Source organism: Antechinus flavipes, chromosome 1 (genome assembly GCF_016432865.1).
Source record: "Antechinus flavipes isolate AdamAnt ecotype Samford, QLD, Australia chromosome 1, AdamAnt_v2, whole genome shotgun sequence".
In the NCBI taxonomy this organism is placed as follows: domain Eukaryota; kingdom Metazoa; phylum Chordata; class Mammalia; order Dasyuromorphia; family Dasyuridae; genus Antechinus; species Antechinus flavipes.
In genome coordinates this window covers 428,030,122-428,049,738 of record NC_067398.1, presented here as the reverse complement: position 1 = coordinate 428,049,738, position 19,617 = coordinate 428,030,122, and the positions used below count along the sequence as shown (strand labels likewise).

Genomic DNA, 19,617 nt, shown 5'->3' with positions numbered 1-19,617 from the left:
CACTTCTTTCAGCCAATCCTCATACAGCATGATCTGGAAATTATCCACCTTCCTGGTTAATGTCCTAGATCCTCACTTGTTTATCAATGCCCTGAAAATGTGGCATCTAGAATTGGACAGAGGTAGTCGGACTAGGGCAAAGTACAAGAAGATAACACCTCCCTAGTTCTGGTAATCAAGCCTTTTAAAATGCAGCCTAAGATTGCATTAGCTTGAAGTAAGTCTCTGGCTGTACAGCTAGGTAGGAGCAGATCTCAGCCTAGACCTCAGATAGGATTGCAGACAAGATTGGACATCAGAGATAATGTAAAGCACATTAAATTTGCAGCTACAAGATCTGACTTGAATTGGAGTCCTTTTTTAACTTCCTCTAGCCATTAATATATCTTTCTGAGTCTCAATTTCTTGATCCATAAAGTAGGAATGGCACACAGTCTATTTTACAAAGTTACTGTAAAAATGATTTATAAGATGATAGAAAAATGAGCTTTTTTCATCTAGCGCAACCCACTTATTTTACAGATGAAGAAACTGAGACTCAGAGGGGATCCATGTGCCCAAATTAATAGTAGTTCTAGAACATCCTAATTCACAAAGTGGTGTTCATTGTAGCACACCCCATTGTCCTCCTATGCTTCTTCTTGATAATTTTTCACCAGTTGAAATGGATTGTAAACACATGAGTTTCATTGGGCATTAGTCACATTTCTTGATGCACCAGATTCTTACAGCTAGAGAGTCTTGCCCAAATGTGACCTGCACTGGTCTTTTTCTTGGCCGTCTTGTCAAAAAAAACACCCTCCTCAGCCCTGAAGTCAGGAGAACCTGAGTTCAATTCTGGCCTCAGCTGTGTGACCCTGGGCAACTTACTTAACCCCAATTGCCTCAGCAAAAACAAAACAACAACAAAAAAAAGCCAAAACAAAACAAAACCAAAAAAAAGCCAAAACAAAACAAAAACCCTCCCCTCTTTTTTTTCCTCTTCATCCCTCTGGAAAAAGAAATTCTAAGTTCAAATGTAGGCTCTTATCACTCATAGTGGATACAGAGTCACCTCAGATGCTTGACATTTCCTGGCTGTGTGATCCTTTGCAAGTCACTTAACCCTGAGAGCCTCACAAGCAAAAAGGCAGTATCTAGGTCTTTTCAGGGTCTCATGTTCTTGATCTGTGAAACAACAAAATAATCTTTATATAACACTTCACAAATATTATTTCATTTGATCCTCACAATAATCCTGGGAGATAGGTGCTATTATAATTTCTATTTTATGGTTGAGGAAATTAAGGCAAACGAAAGTTAGATCCCTTTCCAAGAGTTACCCAGAGAGTAAGTGTCTGAGAGAGTATTTGAACTCAGGTCTTCTTGACCTATAAAATGAGGGGATTAGAATAGCTAGTCTTCCAAGGTCCCTTTTAACTGTAAATCTTATTGATGATACCGACCCCTTTGTAAAAATGTTTGTTGTGACATGGTACAGGAATTTAAAAAGCAAACATAAATTCTGAAAAAGAACAAAATTAGAGCTGCTTGGAGATACTTCTCAGAAGAAGTTAATTTTGAGGCTTATCTTGAAGGATAGAATTACTATTTATAGTTGTGGTTTGAGTGCCTTCTCCTTGAAATATAATTTGATTGTAGTTGCATTTTTTGTATGTTGGGGAGAGTGAAAAGTCAGCTCTCCTTTTCCCATCTTCTCATTTTCTATCTTCAAGTTCTGGTTTAAGTATGAAGAGCAACATTGTTTTGTTTCTTGCCCATCAGGCTCCTTTTAATGAGCTACTCCCAAATGACTTTCTTCCTGCAGTGCAGTCATTTCTGAATCTGCCTCAAAGATTGTTCTCATAAGGCTATTTACTATTAATTCCCTCTGCTTCCTTAATTCACATCTCAAAACCCCTTTACATCTTCACTATCCTCTCCTCATTGGCTCCATTATTTAGAGAACAGGTAGCACTTTTCTTTGCCAAAGATAACCTCTCTATTTGTGGCCTTGTTCACCACCTCTTGTTTCCACTTCAGATTTAGCCTCATTGACCTTTCTCTCCTACTTTCAATCTTTCACCCTATCCTTCTTTACTATCTCCAAACAAGCTCAGGCCTTTATCTTTATTTAAATAGTAAAAAACAAACAAAAATCTCTCCCCAGGCCCCACACACATCACTTGACCCTGCCCAGCCCTCAAGCTATTCTTCATCTTTCCTACTTTTTACTGCCATACTTCTACTTCTCTGTTCCTTCTGTTCCTTTTATTGAAAGCTGCACTCTCAAAAATATTTCTTTTCTATTTCTTTTTTTTTTCCTTTTGCTGAGGCAATTGGGGTTAAGTGACTTGCCCAGGGGCACACAGCTAGGAAGTGTTAAGTGTCTCAGTCCAGATTTGAACTCGGGTCCTCCTGACTTCAGGGCTGCACCATCTAGCTGCCCCAAAATGATATTTCTTAACGGTTGAACATGATGACCATTTTTTAAGTCTTCATATTCCTTTCTGATTTTTGACCTTGTTAACCATCCCCTTTGTTCTGGAAATTTTCTCCTCTTTTGAGTTCTATGACATTGCTCTCTCCTGGTTCACGCCATTAAAAGCCTACTTTTATCTTCTTTTCCTAGATCATCATGATCCCTCTAAAACTTGTTTCCTTGGCCCCAGAAGGCAGAAAAGGAGCATTGCAGACAATGAAAAACTAAAGGAACAACAAATAATACAGATTGAATGGAATGTGTGAAGGGAAATAATAATGTCTCAAAAGGTAGGTTGGACAAAAAGGAAGGCCTTAAGTTCCAGGCTAAATTCCAAATATTGAGAGGTGTATACCTTTTTTTTAAGCAACTAATTGACACAATCAGAATTTAGGAAGATTGTTTTGACAAACAAGGGGAGAATGAATCGAAGATGTTAGACTATGTAAAGAGGCCAATTAATAGGGTTTTATCTAGGCAAGAGATGATGAAAGTTTGAATGAATGAAGTTAGAGATAAAATTGATAGGATTTGTCAAACAGATTTGGAGAAAAAGAGTCAAAAGTGACTCTAGTTTATGAATCTAAGTGAATGGGAGGATATTGCCAAAGAGAAATAGAGAGGTTGATAAAGTTCAATTTGAAATATATGAAGTTTGAGATCATGATTGGATAACTGGCAGCAAGAAGAAAGAATAGAGCTTGATGTTTGATCAAGGAGTCATCCACATAGAAATAGAGATTTAATTCATGGGAACAAATGATACTTGCAAGCAAGTCATGAGTGTATAGAATGAGAAAGAGATTCATGGAATCATAGTAACAGATTTTGAAAGTTGAAAGGGGTATCAGTAGCCATATACTTCAACCTAAGGCAACTAGCTGGCATAGTATATAGAGCATTGGACTTGAAATCAGGATGACTCTTTATTTCTCTGAATGTAAATCTGGCCTCAGACACTTACTAATTATGTGAACCTGGGCAAGTCTCTTTATCCTATTTATCTCAGTTTTCTCATCTGTAAAATGATCTGGAGAAGGAAATGATGAACCACTAGTATCTTTGCCAAGAAAAGCCAAAATATATGACTCAGAGAATCAGATATTACAGAAAAATAATTGAACTGAATAGCTTAACCCACTATTTCTATTTTCACTCTATCACACCTGAGAAGTGGTCAGATCTGCAATGAAGGAAAACCACCACCTATTCACTGCACACAATGCTTCATCCACCATCTCTCTGGATTGATTATCCTACATGCCTGGAATGTCCTTTTCCCTACTCTTTGGCTCTAAGGATCCCTGGCTTTCTTTTAAGACTAAGCTTAAATACTAACACCTGCAAACAAGTGTTTCTTGGTCCTTCCAGCTTCAAAGGTCTTTTCCTCTGAGATAATTTTCCATCTACTATGTATATATCTTGTATGTAGCAATATAGGTATATATCATCTCTTCCATTAGCTTGTAAGCTTTTTGAGGGAAGAGACTGTGTTTGTTTCTCCCCTTTTAAAACCATAATGTTTATCGGTGTAGTTCCTGGCACAAAACAAGTACTTAATAAATGCTTGTTGATTGATTGATTAAAGCTTATTGTAAACCTGACATCTCTCTTGAGATGTAGTTACACAGTGACTTTTCTTTTTGCCACTTCCCATTTAATCAACTAGGATTTCTGTAAACCATGACTCTGTCTTAATTTATGTAGAATTTGAACTACATTAACTACAGCCAACTCTAACAAAATTTGTATCTAGCGTAAGGTGGTGGGTTGAGCAGTTGATGGGCATGCTGGAGTTAGATGTGATAGCGGTTGGAATATAAAGATTCAAATCTTAACCGGAAAAACATGGCCTTCATCCTTTATAAACATAGTTTCATTTACTCCTTGCTTTTCACACAATTTTCCTTTTCCATTTGAGAGAGTGCTTTCATTTTAGTCCAAAGAGAAAGTCTGGTTTTCATTTTATTGGAGCCTCCATTTTGTTCTTTGCTTTTCAAATTAAAATGACTTTAGCTATATCCAAATCAACTGAATTTACACCAGGAGCTCTGGAACAAATTTATTTATTACATTTTTTTTTTCATAAGGAAAAAATTATCCAAGGATATCTGGATGCAGATAAAAGATCAGAACACCAAAAGAATGCTGGAAGTCAGGAAAAATTCAAAAACTCAGGGCCAACAGGACTGTTTCCATCAGGAAATGCCAGATCAAACAGGTTGGTCTTGCCATTTTCTTTGATCTAGATATTTCAGTCTCATGCTACTTCCCTTGTGGATCTGATATGCATTAGATAGGGAGCAGGAATGTAGCCACAGTGAGTACAGAAGGAAGGGAGAACGTTGGGGCTACATGCTGAGCAAAACAGCCCAGCAAAAGGAGTAAATATGGTCTTTTAACAAAATGGCTTGGGAAGAGTTAGGGTCTTTGCTTCTAGTGATCAGTGGTGATCTAGAATCATAAAACTTTCGAGTGAAAAAAGATCTCCAAGGTTACCTAGTCAAACATCTTCTCCCCTCCTCATTTTATAGATGAGGAATTGAACTCTAGAAAGAGGTGAAATGTCAAAGTTCAAACAGTAAGGACTAGAACTTTGGTCTTTTCATTCTCAGTCAAGAGCTTCTTCTGCTTCACCAGGGTTTATTTTGTTATTAAAAATGAGAAGAAAGAGATCTCCTGATGCTGAAGTTGAGAATCTCTTTAATTGATGGGATGGGGAAGAATTTTGAACATAATAAGCAACATGTTTGGTTTATACCATTCCCTCAAGCAAGATGCCTGCTTCCAGAAAGACAAGAAGTCATACAATGGAAGGGTCTTGGGCAGATATACTATAACTGATCTAGGCTGCTGACCTCCTGAAGAAGAAATTTGCTGGAACTGAGGTGAGAGTATAATTTAAAATAAATCCAAAGCCATCAAGTCAGTTTGATATACGCCTCTTTAAAGTAGCAATGATGACTTTTCTTCTTTCTTTGTCCCTGTCAAGCAGGGATCTCTTGCAGGTAATAGGTGCTTAACACACACACATAAACACACACACACACACACACACACACACACACAGAGTACACACACACATACACACACACACACACACACATAATTGAATTGGATTTCATCCAAAATGTGTTATTCATTCATTTGTGACTATTGAAAATGTACTGTATTAGCAAAAGAAAAGACAGAAAGACATAATGCAGATTTTTGTCTTGAAGGAATTTATAATCTAAAAGATGCACCCATCACTGTTATTAGAATTAAAATAGTTTACCAACAGTTTTTTTTCCCTGGCTTGAACCCAGAAATGATGATGATGATGATGATGATGATGATGATCATTATCATCATCATCAATCATCATCAACTTTACTATAGAAAGCAATACTGCTAGAATAAGACTCAACTCTAAAGGTTTGTTGATTTAAAATGGATCCCATCAGAACAATGTAGCTTTAAATGAGCTTCCCTGAATCAAGAGCTCTCTAAATGGAAAACATCATTACCAGAGGGCTAGTTTCTTTCTATAGCAATAACATGCAGATACAGACAAAGAAATATATTAGGAGAATCTGCCTCTTTGGAGTCTGAATAGAAAATGATTTTATGGATACCTTTGTTGGAGAACAGCTGATAAATTATATTCTCAATAGAATGTTGAGGGTAATGCTTCTCCTTATTTAAGTGAATAATGTGTATTCATTTGCGATGGGGGAGGGAATAAGGTTGGGATGTCAGTAATGGAGACACTAAACAATATTAGTGCATATTCATGAGCTGACCTGCAGCTAACCTCCCAGAGCCCACAGATGGTGGATAAGCCTAAAAGCAAAATAAGCCTAAATGTGTCACCAAATGCTATTTGGCTCTCTTTAGTGATTGAGACAAATCTTCCTAGACTATTGAGCCATTTGCCCTAGCTAAGAGATTGTCCATGGGCTGCAGGACTGGGGCAGAGCTGTCCTGTCAGAAAGCACACATCTTCCTTTCCTAGGAATGCAGAAATATGTGTGGCTCTAACTAGATTCATGTGCAGTTTTAAAAATGAAACAAAAACATCACTGGCATCATTGTAAGCTTTTCTTCTGATCAGCCATTTGTGTAGAGATAAATGGTGTGGAGAAGAGAGCATTTTGGAGTAAGTTCTTTAATTACAGGACGTATAGTTCTGTGGGCACTAGGATTTTAGAGCTTAAACCAGCCATTTCTTTTTCTTTTTCTTTTTTTTTTATTAAAGCTTTTTATTTCAATACATATGCATGGATAATTCAGCAAAATTAGCCTTGTAAAACCTTGGGTTCTAGTTCTCCTCTCCCCTAGATAGCAAGTAGTCCAATATATGTTAAACATGGTAGAAATATATATTAAATCTAATGTATGCATACATATTTGTACAATTTTCTTGCTGTACAAGAAAAATCAAATCAAACCAGAAAAAATGATGAAGAAAATAAAACGCAAGCAAACAACAAAAAAAGAGAGAGAATGCTATGTTGTGAACCATATTCAGTTCCCACAGTCCTCTCTCTGGGTGTAGATGTCTTTTTTAATCATAAGACCATTGAAACTGGTCAGAATCATCTCAGTGTTGAAGAGAACCATGTCTATTAGAATTGATCATCGTAAAATATTCCTGTTTCTGTGTACAATGATCTCCTGATTCTGCTCATTTCACTTAGCATCAGTTCATTGTAGTTCTCTCCAGGCCTCTCTGAAATTATCCTGTTGGTTATTTCTCATAGAATAATAATATTCCATAACATCCATATACCATAACTTATTCAGCTATTCTCCAACTGATGGGCATTTATTCAATTTCCAGTTTCTTGCTACTACAAACAGGGCTGCCACAAACATTTTTGTACATGTGGATTCCTTTTCCTCCTTTAAGATCTCTTTGGGATACAAGTCTAGTAGAAACATTGCTGGGTCTATGGGTATGCACAATTCAATAACTCTTTGGGCATAGTTCTATATTGTACACCAGAATGGTTAGATCTGTTCACAACTCCACCAGCAATGCATCAGTGTCCCAGTTTTCCCGCATCCCTTCCAATATTCATCATTATTTTTTCCTGTCATCTTAGCCAATCTGACAGGTGTGTAGTGGTATCTCAGAGTTGTCTTAATTTGCATTTCTCTGATCAAAAATGATTTAGAGCACCTTTTCATATGACTAGAAATGGAAACCAGCCATTTTCATCCACTACCACTGCCATTTACAGAAGAAACATGTGGAGATATGAAATTACTTCACCAAGGTCATTCAGGTGGTAAATGAAAGAGTTTGGATTTGAATCTAGTTTTCCTAAGGAGGCAAAGGAGCACTGGATTGAAATTGAAAGGATTCATCTTTGAATCTCAGCTCTATTAACACTACCTGTGTGCCATTGGACAAATGATTTAACCTCTTAGGATCTCAGCTGCAACATTTGTAAAATGATGGTTTGAATGATATTTATATAACTTTTATAAAAGACTTTCCACGTAAGAAATGTGAGGTATATGATATAAGTATTATTAGCTCTATTTTATAGATGAGAACACTGAGGCTCAGAGAGTTGAAGTGACTTGATTATAGACATGTAGATGGTAATAAAAGTGCCAGAATTTGAACTTCAGGCCCCAAAATTAAATTTCAGGGCTTTTTATTTTATACCCAGGAGTCTTTCAAATGTCTGTATGTAGAAGAATAGTAACACTTAATCATAGAATTATACATTTAGATGTGGAAGGGACCTTCAAGGCCATATATTTTAACTTCAACAGTTTGAACTTAATAAATAGTATATAAAAATTTCTACATATAAATATAAGTTTTGTGAATATGTGTTGATGTGTGTTGTCTGTAGAGGTTATATAGATCCATATGGGTTTGTCTAAATGTGTCTTGAAAGTCAGTGTTACTCATTCTTCTCTAAAGGAGATTTTTTTGATTCCTATTGGTTAGGGAAAAGGAGATTAGGACCATAGAAATGGCCCTCCATTCTTTTCAAAAAAGGAGTAGTTGGCTAGAATTCCCTATCTGCCCACTGAAATACTACTGGTTTAGGGGATATAAATTCTATATTTATAGATTTTATCTAGCTGTGTTTTTAGTCACTATCTTTTTACATTGAAATGAGAATCCTTAGAGAGATAGATATATAGATATTATGATTACGTGTGTGTGTGTGTGTGTATGTGTGAGCTACATGTCCAAGGAGTTATATGTCCTTTTGTACCTTGAGTCTATTACTTCTCTAACATTATTCAATCCATTGAAGATATGGTTGCTCAATTTGTTGATCAGAATTCTCAATCTTTAAAGGTTGTTTTGTCTTTTCAAAGTTACTGTAATTGCATAAATCGTTTTCTAGGTTTTATTTCCTTTTCTCTGTGTCAGTTCCCATAATTCTCCTCAGGTTTCTCTGAAATCATCCTCTTCATTATTTCTTCTTATAATCTTTCATTCATATGCCATAATTTATTCAATAATTCTCCAATTGATGGGATGCACCCCTCTCCATTTTTTCCACTTTTTTGTTAGTACAAAAAAGCTGTGGTAAATATTTTTTGTACACATGCATCTTTTTCTCTTTTTTTGGATTTATTTGGAATTGACATTCAAAAATGGGCACATCATAGAACACTAAAGCTGGAAGAAGAAGCCTTAAAAATGATCCATCCCTACTCCTTTACAGGTGAGGAAACAGGTATAGAGAGATATAATAGTTCTCCAAAATAATCTGGAAAGTTAGTTATGAAGCTAAGACTAAAACCCAGGCCTACTGATTCCCACTCTAATTATTATACTGTGAATATTATGAATTGTCAAATGTTAAAAAATAAAAAGATCATTAAAAATGTTCCTAACCCTAGTGATTTTTCTGTCAAAAATTTTCTCTAGACATAGAACTTTCTTTCCCGTTTGTCTAATTTGTTTGGGAAATTATCTCAGTTTATCTTATTATATAGTGTGAGATTTAATCCAGATTGCTTTTCAGCTTTTCTTAGCAGTTTTTGCCAAACAGTAAATTCTTACCTACGTACACAGAGTTTGGGGGTTTATCAGACACTAAAGCTACAGTATTCATTTATTTCTTTATGTTGTCTACCTACTTTCTTAAGTACCTACCAAATGGTTATGATGATTAATGTTTTATAGTATAGTTTGAGATCCAGATCTTCTAGGACTCCTTCATTTCCACTTTTTTTTTCATTATTTCCCTTGATATTCTTGATCTTTTGTTCTTCCAGATAAGTTGTGTTATTTTATTCTATCTTCATAAAGCAATTCTTTGGTGGTTTGATTGTTATGGCACTAATGAGTAAATTAATTTAGGTAGTACTGTCATTTCAATTATATTGATCTATCTTACAAAAAACTCATATCCACAATTATTTAAGATCTGTCTTTATTTATGCAAAGGCTATTTTATAATTTCTCCTAAAGAAACTAAGCCTCAGAAAGGTTGAATTGTCTATAGTTATGCTGGAGGAAGTATTGAAAGTAAGATTTTAATCCAGGTTTTCCTGACACACCATGGCCAACATTCTCCCCATTACAGCAAAGGTACCAAACATGCTGCTACTGAAAAAATGCAGTCTGCAACACTCCTGAGTGAGAAGAACCAGATTAAAATGTAATTGGGAAGTGTTTAAGAAATAAAATTACAATAGAACATAGTTAATGTTAATGTGGTTTTCTAAGTAAATGTGCAGCTGGCAAGGATGCCAATGGATGGTTTACTGTACTACATATGCTGCCTCTCACAATTTTATCACTCATTTACACTTTAGTGAGAATGAGCTTATCAAGTATTTTCATTATCATAGGCTTTGATCAGAAAGGAGAAGCAACATAAGGACGCTAAATGAAAGGGAAAATAGGGAAAGAAAGCAGAGGCTGAGGGTGAAAATAAATGAACTTCATCTGCTCAACAATTTGGCACAGGATCAATTCTAGGTATGTGAAATAAAGACTCTGAAAGTGACAGATGGAGGGTAGGGCTCTGTGAATGCAGTAGTAAGCTAAAAGTAGAAGTTGGCATTCCATCAGACCTGTGATTTGGTTTTGAATTCGATTTCTGATACAAAGGATGGAAAACATCCTTTGAAACAACAACAAATTATTATTTTTTTAAATAACTTTTTATTGATAGAACTCATGCCAGGGTAATTTTTTACAGCATTATCCCTTGCATTCACTTCTGTTCCGATTTTTCCCTTCCCTCCCTCCACCCCCTCCCCCAGATGGCAAGCAATCCTTTACATGTTGAATAGGTTATAGTATATCCTGGATACAATATATGTGTGCAGAACCGAACAGTTTTCTTGTTGCACAGGGAGAATTGAATTCAGAAGGTATAAATAATCCGGGAAGAAAAACAAAAATGCAAGCAGTTTATATTCATCTCCCAGTGTTCTTTCTTTGGGTGTAGCTGCTTCTGCCCATCTTTGATCAATTGAAACTGAATTAGCTCTCTTTATCGAAGAGATCCACTTCCATCAGAATACATCCTCAAACAGTATCATTGTTGAGGTATATAATGATCTCCTGGTTCTGCTCATTTCACTTAGCATCAGTTCATGTAAGTCTCGCCAGTCCTCTCTGTATTCATCCTGCTGGTCATTCCTTACAGAACAATAATATTCCATAATGTTCATATACCACAATTTACTCAACCATTCTCCAATTGATGGGCATCCATTCAAACAAATTATTTTTTAAAAAAATCAATCCTAAAAAGAGAAGAGATGAGAAAGTAAACCTTGTCCTCTCCTTCCTTTCTCTCCCTACCCCAGACCTTTTCAACTGATGTTTTGAATTAGTTCTGTTGAATCACCTTAAATTTCCTCCTCTTTTATATTGTTATAGGAGATGGCTTTCTGAATGGGTTTGGGAAGGGCCATCTGGAAATGAAGGTAATGTAAAAAAAGAAAAGAAATCCAAAAATATATTTTAAATGAACTTTGAAGATAGAATTCTAAGAAAGCAAAAAGGAGAGAGTCAGTCTCTCCTTTTCCTCATCACAAGATTACTCTCATTGGATGAAATGATCTCTAAGGGTCCTTCTAAATTTAAATCCTAAATTGGGATGCAATTTTCTTTCTACTCCATGAGGGGCAATGCCAGCCAGAGCCTATGAGGTCTTGGCGGGAGAAGTGGACTTTCCAAAAACAGCTTTTCTGTCTTTTCTATGTATTTCCTTGCTTTGTCTTGCTTTGTCTTTTCTTATCTTAAACAAACTGAGCATTTATTCTATTAGTTGATATCTAGGATTGAGGTTATTTTTTTTGTTTGGGAATATGTTGCCAACACTAAACCTTCTTTTCTGACAAACTGCCTTGTTCTCCACGTTATGCATGGGAACAGCCTGTCCTGATGTGATTGCTTCTCCCAAAGACATAGATAGTTTAAGTTTTTCTCCCACTAATTTCTCCTAAATTGTCTTTGATCATTATTTGTCTAAAATTTATAGTTCTACATAAGATAGTTTTTCTTCTTCTTCCGGCCCAGAGTCAGGGTATAATGTAATTGTTGATGACCACAGATATTTCACTAGTATCTTGATCTGGATCAGCTCATTTTTGGATGTATTGTTGATAAACATCAATGATCTTGACTGTGGGATTAGCATTCTAAGCCCCATGAGAATTTACTTGAGATCAGCTTCAGCGCTAGATACTTCTTGTTGCTACCTCAGAGTTGCATCCATACAGATCTTGGTGGGATGTAAGGAATCCTAATGCGGAATCCCAGTGAGTCTTGGGCATGTCTTTATGTAAACTTGTTTGCTGAGAACTTTGGAACATACTTGCAGTTATCTGATAGAATCTCAGGAAGCACAAGAAGAGTTGGCCATCCTTCTGGTGTCTTAATAAATGAGTATCCTTTATAGCAGACCTGTGTTACCTCAGAAACCTGATATTTCCTGGAGTAAATATAACTCTCCTCCTCTCCCCATACAGGAATGGACAAATATTCTCCTTAGTGGGCCTCTTGTGATGGAGCATCCTGAACCTGGAAGGCTGCTACATATCAAATAAGAATATTTAGTGTAGTGCCTTCTTTATTCTTAGCCTTTAAAAACCCCTTTGTGTAAAGAGACTTTGAAGATTTGGGCTAGGAAGTCTTGTACAAATTTGCCTAGTAATAGCTCCTAATTGAGATTCTGAATAGCTGTGACTATGAGTCTTCCCAATCCAAATTCAGATATGGGTGCTTCCTTGATGATATGCTGTATGTTTTGTTTGTTTGTTTTTCATGGTGGCCACTGTGTTTGTTGTATTACTTTTGTGCCATAAGTTTCCTCTTCTCTTATGTCTTATTTAAATCAAGTTTTGAGCAGTAATAAATTTGTACCCACCCTCTTTAAGAATATATCTATTTTCAAATGCAAATTCTGAATCTAAATTAATCTTACATAAATAAGCAGCTTATTTGTCCTTCTTGTGTTAGGTCTCTGCTTTCCTTAGTCTTGTGCCACTTGTGCCAGTTGTGAATTTGGTGTGAGCTTCTGGGGGAAGATTGCTTATTATCTTTCTCCCAAACTATTCATCTTTCTGACTTCACTATTTTTATCTATAGAAACACCACTTACCCTTTCTGTCATAGTAATAACTTCATGTTTTTGTTATCTTCAATTCTTCCCTTTCCCTCAGCTCTCTAACACAATAAATCATCAAGGTCTGTCCAGTCTATCTATACAACATTTCTCACTTCCTTTCTGATGTCATCACTCTAGTATAGGTCCTCTTCATTCTCCTTCTAGACAATTATAGTAACATCTTAACATATTTTCCTGCTTCTGCTTTGTCTTGTTTCTAATTCATCAACCAAAACAAGCTTTTAAAAACATATATCTGATTATATTACATGTGTGTTGAAAAGTCTACAGGGTCTTTCTGTTTCCAAGAAAAATTCTTGAAGTCACCTATCAAGACTAGACTTGGTTAAGGACTGAATATAGCAAGCTTTTTTATTGGGACCAGAAATGAGAGAAGATTTACAATCCAAAGCAGCAAAAGTGGAATGACACAGACTGCTACAGTTGGTCAGGAGTTCCACCCTTTTAGAAGCTTTAAGCATTAACTACCTAACACAGATTAACATACATCAGAACAGTGGAAAAGTACAACCTTGTGTGTCTTTGCCTATATACTTTATAGGAATTAGGACCACTTAGCCTAAACCATTCCACCTTGGAGGCCTGTCACTATAACTTGAACATCAAACAACATAAAGATTACAATTAGCATACTACTCCACTATAAAAGTCCAACTTAAAATACCTCCTCCAGGAAGCCTTCCCTGATTCTCCCACCAATAGATAATTGTCTTCCCCTTAAACCTGACATGATACTTTTTTTTTTTTGCAATACTTGTAATGTAGTCAATTGCACAATGTTATATATTATATTTGTGTTGTTATTTCTCCCTTTAAAAAGTTAAATTAAGTTTTATCAATTATTTAATAATTCAAGTATTTTTATTAATGATTTAATAATGATAATTAATATTAAGAATCAAATGACTCTCATTTGATCCCCATAAATACCTTTGTGATATGAACTATATAATATTATCTTTCTCTATGGTTGAAGAAATTGAAGTTCAGAAATTTAAATGACTGGACTATTTTCACACTGCTAATAAGTGTGAGAGACACAATTAAAACCTTGTTCTCCTTCAATTCTATGTTTAGGACTTTCACATTATGCTAGATTATGGCTCTGTGTTAGATGCTATAGGTCATGGGGCATGTCTTAGTTAAACTTTGCTTTCCCTAATGCCTGTCTGAATGCTTAATACACAGGAGATACTTAATAAACGGTTTCTAAAAGAAATTATAAATGTAATTCTTAGTTTTATGGTACTTTTAAGGCAGTGATTTCAAACTCAAATAGAAAGGATTGTAAATAGCAAGTGTTTCAATTTTGGCAAGAAACCATAAGGGTTTTCTCCTCCCAGTTTGAGTCTTTTTTTCTGGACTAGGTAAAGAGGCCATTTTCTGTTTCATTCCTTATCTAGATTTAATCATTGAATGGGCTTTGCCTCAATCAAGCTGAGAGCTATCAATGACATTAAATTAGGACTCCCATTGCATCCAGGACCATCTCCAGTCATCTTGGTCTATATTTGGCTACTGAACCCAGATGGCTCTGGACCAGAAGTGAGGCTAGTGACTTTGCATAGCCTACCCTCACTTAAACCCAATTTATTTATATCTCATAGCATCACTTCCTTGATATCATGGTCCTCTTTGAGAACAAATGACAAATACCTACAGTCAAACTTAAATAGAAAGAGATGGCACACTAATCTGTACATAAGGATCTCTGCTCTGCGTATTGACTCGATTTTAAAATGTTGTATTATCTATGTTTTATCGTATTTTTATTTATTTTAACCTGGTTCCAGCTGCAGAGGAAATATTGAGTGTCATTCAACCTTTAGGCAGGGTCTTTGACACATTCAAATCATTTTCTTCCCTTGAATCCCAAAGGATAAACTCCAAGGCTCTTCCTGTTATACCATAATACTCTTTTAGGAAAGCTGTCCTTCCCTCATTCTCTACTCATTTTCTTATTTGTGAAATGTCCTGTTAGAAGCATTTTTATGATGATTTTTCCTCACTGTAGCTGTGTCACTGAGTTTCTGAGTGTGTGTGTGTGTGTGTGTGTGTGTGTGTGTGTGTGTGTTTGCTGTAAGCCAGTAACTGCAGCATTGTGAGAAGTATATTGCTGGTAGCCCAGCTCAGAAAATATCTCCTCAAAAAAGCTGTATCTTCTCAACTGAAAGTTTTCTTTTCTTTCTTTTTTTCTAGACTCTATATAGTCTTCCTTTGTTCCCATCAGCCAGATAGATGGGATTCTGTGTCTGGAGTTTGGAAGACTTGAGTTCAAATGTGGTCTTAGACACTAGCTGTGTGTCTCTAGGCAAATCAATTAGCTTCTGTCTCCCTTTTTACAACTATCAGATGGGGATAATAACAGCAACTACTTCTTAGGGTTGTTGTAAGGATTAAATGAGATAATATTTATAAACCCCTCAGTACAGTGCCTGATACATAGTAGGTGCTTGATAAAGGCTTATTTTTCCCATTACTCTCTTCCTTATCATGTTAAAGTGCTATGTCTATATATACTGTAGTAGATTACAAACTCCTTCAGGATAAAGATGAAACTCTTCTATCATTGTTTTCCCTACTTCTAATGTTGTCCTTTATACTAGATAAGTACTTAAATGTTTAGAGAATTTGAATTTAAAATGGAATGATAGAAATATTACTCTATGTCATGACCAGCTTTTCATTAATTTACATTGAGTATGTAATAATACTTCTCTAACATTCTGATAAAGAAATATACAAACACCACTATTATTCTTGTAAGAAACAAAACAAGAAAAACAAAAAATGGATGGTCATCATTCTAAAGTATATTATTTGCTTTTCTGACCTTTTAAAAATTGCTTTATTGATGCTTTGCTTTTACAACATTGTTATTTCCTCATACACATTCTATCCTTTGTAACAAAGAAAATCAATGAAGACAAACCAACTAAATTGGAGACCCTAACAATTACCACGGTCACTTTCTTAAAGTATCTTCAGGAACTACAAAAATGTTAAAAATTTACTTGTCTCTTTGCCTATTTGCTTTTATAATGTTTCTAACTGCTTTTCATGGGTTTTTATCTTATCATCAGTTGCTACTTACTACTTGTTGATTAGTGGGCCTATCTCATCTCAATCTTATTTATTTTATGGAGCTCATAGGCTTTCTGATAAATAAAAGACTTTCTTGCAGATTTATAGAATTTTAGAACTAGAAGGGAACATGACTGTAATGTGGATTCTTACATAATGATGAAGTCCATTACTTATGCAGGCTTCATCAGTTTCCTAAGAGAAGATCATTCATAAGAAGCATTTTCCCATGAGTTGGAACTTTGGGAAGGGTCTGACATAGCACCTGACATGGCTTTGCTTCATTCACATATGAGAAAGAAAGGTGACTCCTTTAACTTGCTTCTAGTGAGAGAATCCTACTTGAAGAAGGAACATAGGACTTGTCCCTTCTCTTCCCAAGACATATGGCTCCTCAAAATGGCCTAGAACTTTGGCATTTCCTTTTTTATTTTCTATTTTAGGTACATGGAGTAGGGATTAAGGAGGCCAATAATCCAGGTTGGGCACTGCAACCCATCCAGTACTGCTGCTTGGAAGAGCAAAGGTATGGGAGTCCAGCTTACCAGAAGGCAGCAGTGATGTCAACTTTGGATGGGAACTGTGTGGGACCAACACTACATAGGAACTGTACTAAGTTGTGAGCCTAATGCCCTCTTAGAGATTGAGATAGTAAATGTGTGTGTCTTTGTGTGTGTGTGTGTGTGTGTGTGTGTGTGTATGTGTGTGTGTGTGTGTATGTTTATGTATTGTACTTTCAATAAGTTGAGAAAAATGTTTGTTTGTTCTTCCTACATCCCTTTATAAAAGCCAATTGGTATTCAGCAGTTAAACGAAATTGGAATATTAGTCACTGACTCTCTCAAATAAGGAGAATACAGTTGCGACTTGATCTTATGGCAGAAGAAAAAAGAGAGCCCCTAAAACTTTAGGGTATCTTAGAATCTAGAGTGAGAGATGAAGCCTGCCTGGCCCTAAAAAAGTGGGGATAGAATGTATATGTTACTCTTAAATTGTTGCTTCTATTGATCTATCATCTCATCTATAGGCATATTTATTCCAAAAACGTAGATTATTATCAATTCACAATTCCCCATCCTGTGTTATTTATATTCCTGTCAGTTTGGCCTCTGAATAATTTGGGACATATATTATAAATGTATGTGCCCACATGTATTTATGGATGTGTGGATATACACACATATGTGCAGATGTATACATATTAAAATATGTATAATTTGGTGAAATGTAATAGCTGCTATCAACAATTTTTAAAATATTCTTTTAAGTTTTCATGTTGATATGTCTCATTTACTCTATTATCACAGTCATTAATATTTATTGAATGCTTGTTGGAATAAAGTGTCCTGTTTGTATGACAGGGTGGAAGGTTTACAGAATATGAATTAAAGCTTTTGCAATCCTTTCCTTTCAAAAGCTCACAGGCCGGGCCAAAACTAAGCTCTTGCTATTTATAAAAACACAATATTTACTCTTGATTCTCCTACCTCTTATTTTTGCAGATGATTTACCATTAAGACGTGGGCACCTCTGGGGAGGGAAGAAAGGAGCAGAGGGGATGAAAGTGACATCAAAGAGGAGCAGTATTATTCAACAACAGCTCCACAGCCTGGAGCACAACTTTCCCCCTGGAGGGCTAATATAATCAGAGTGGTTGAAAAGGTGTGATCAGTTATTAAGCACTCTTACATGTAATTAAACAGCTTTCCTGCCTCTTTAACTTATCTTACAAAGGATTCAGAAGTTCAAGGACTGGCTGTTCAGAAGTACAATTATAGACTCATGGGAACATCAAAACTTAGAGGTAGAGGAGATAATTTAGTCCTGATATCTTCATTTTACAGACAGGCAGGAAATCTAAGGATGAGAGGAATTAAAAAGCAGAGTCAAGGTCCAGAGTCAAGAAGACTCATGTTTAAGAGTTCACATCGAACCTCAGATTCTTACTAGCTATGTGATCCTGGACAAGTCACTTAAACCTATTTTTCTCAGTTTCCTCATCTGTAAAAAAAACTTGAGAAAGGAATGGCCAATAATTCTAATTATCTTTGCCAAGAAAACCCCAAATGGGATCATGAAGAGTTGAACTTGATTGAAAAACAACTGAACAACAACCCAGTGTCACACAGCTAATTGTTAACAGAATTGGGTAACAGAACCTAGTTCCTTTGGATTTATACTTGTTCAACTGTACAACTTTCAGAGATGGGGGGGGAATATCATATTATATCATATTTACTTCTAAAAAAATTAAGGATGGTAAGAATATTGTGTAGGAATGGAGAGAGCACTGGTTTTGGAATCAGGAAGACCTGAGTTCAAAATTCTACCTCAGACACTTATTAATTGTATAATCCTGGGCGAGTCATTAGCCTTTTCTAGATTTGTCTGTCTCTTTATCTCTAAAATGAAGGATTGAAATTGATGACCTCTAAAGTCCCTTCCAGTTCTAAATTCTACTTAGGCAGGTGCTGGACCTGAAGTCTGGAAAATCTGGACACTAGCCTAAGACATTAGACGTATGACGCTGGGCAAATAAGTGTTACTTAACCTCTGTCTGCCTCAGTTATAACATTTATAAAATGGGGATAATAATAATAGCATCTATCTCCCAGGATTGTTGTGAGGATCAAATGAGGTAATATTTGTAAAGCACTTTGTAGACCTTAAGATGATATATGAAAAGTATTTATTGTTAAATCTTAACAATATGATTTCTCCATTAAAAGATATGTGAAGTTAATCTTTGTGGGAGAGAAAAGAAAAACAATCAATTTTGTTTTGTATAAGTTGAGGTTAAGCTGACACCAGAACATCCCATTGAAGATAATCACATCTAAATTTTTGACCTGAGGTGCATGGTGGATGGTATTGGAACCAGCTTTAACTATCTACTCATTGCTAATTTTTCATTGTGAGCATCTATATCTAAGAAATTGGCAAACACTACAAATCATGATATGATTTTTTTTCTGGATTACTTAGACCCAAGAAAAAATTAATACTGCTGATTAAATTTAACAATATATTCCCCCCCCCTTTCTGATTGTTTCCTGTTCCATTAAACATTTGCCAGAACATCTTTATGGTGTTGTATAAACACTGCTCAAGTTTTAGGAAAAATGCAAAGGAAAGCTAGAGAATTGTTATGAACAAACTCAAGGCCTATGACTGAAGGTTAATGATGGTTATGATGATACTCATGATTAAGATGATAACAATTTAACAATAAATTTAGGTTGTAGTGGGGAAAAAAGTCTTTGCCAAAACATCTCTTACATCTTTTTCCTTTGTTTTGGTGATCACTATTGCACACTTTGTAATGTCTTTCCTTCTACTTTGTATCAATAACCTTGTTCTATGCATATGCTATCTTGTATTTTTAGTTACTTTTACATATGTACATCCTGCTTTCCCCAGGTAGATAATAAGTATCTTAGATGTCTTTTCATCTTT

The 19,617-nt window shown here is 35.6% G+C and overlaps 1 long non-coding RNA gene across 1 annotated transcript; it reads left to right on the top strand.

Moving 5' to 3' along the window:
* On the top strand, positions 1-17,811 carry LOC127562169 (uncharacterized). Its single transcript, XR_007953629.1, has 5 exons — positions 1-171; positions 2,612-2,751; positions 4,552-4,682; positions 16,605-16,687; positions 17,664-17,811. It is a non-coding gene; the product is annotated as an uncharacterized LOC127562169 (long non-coding RNA).
* Positions 17,812-19,617: the final 1,806 nt, after the last annotated feature.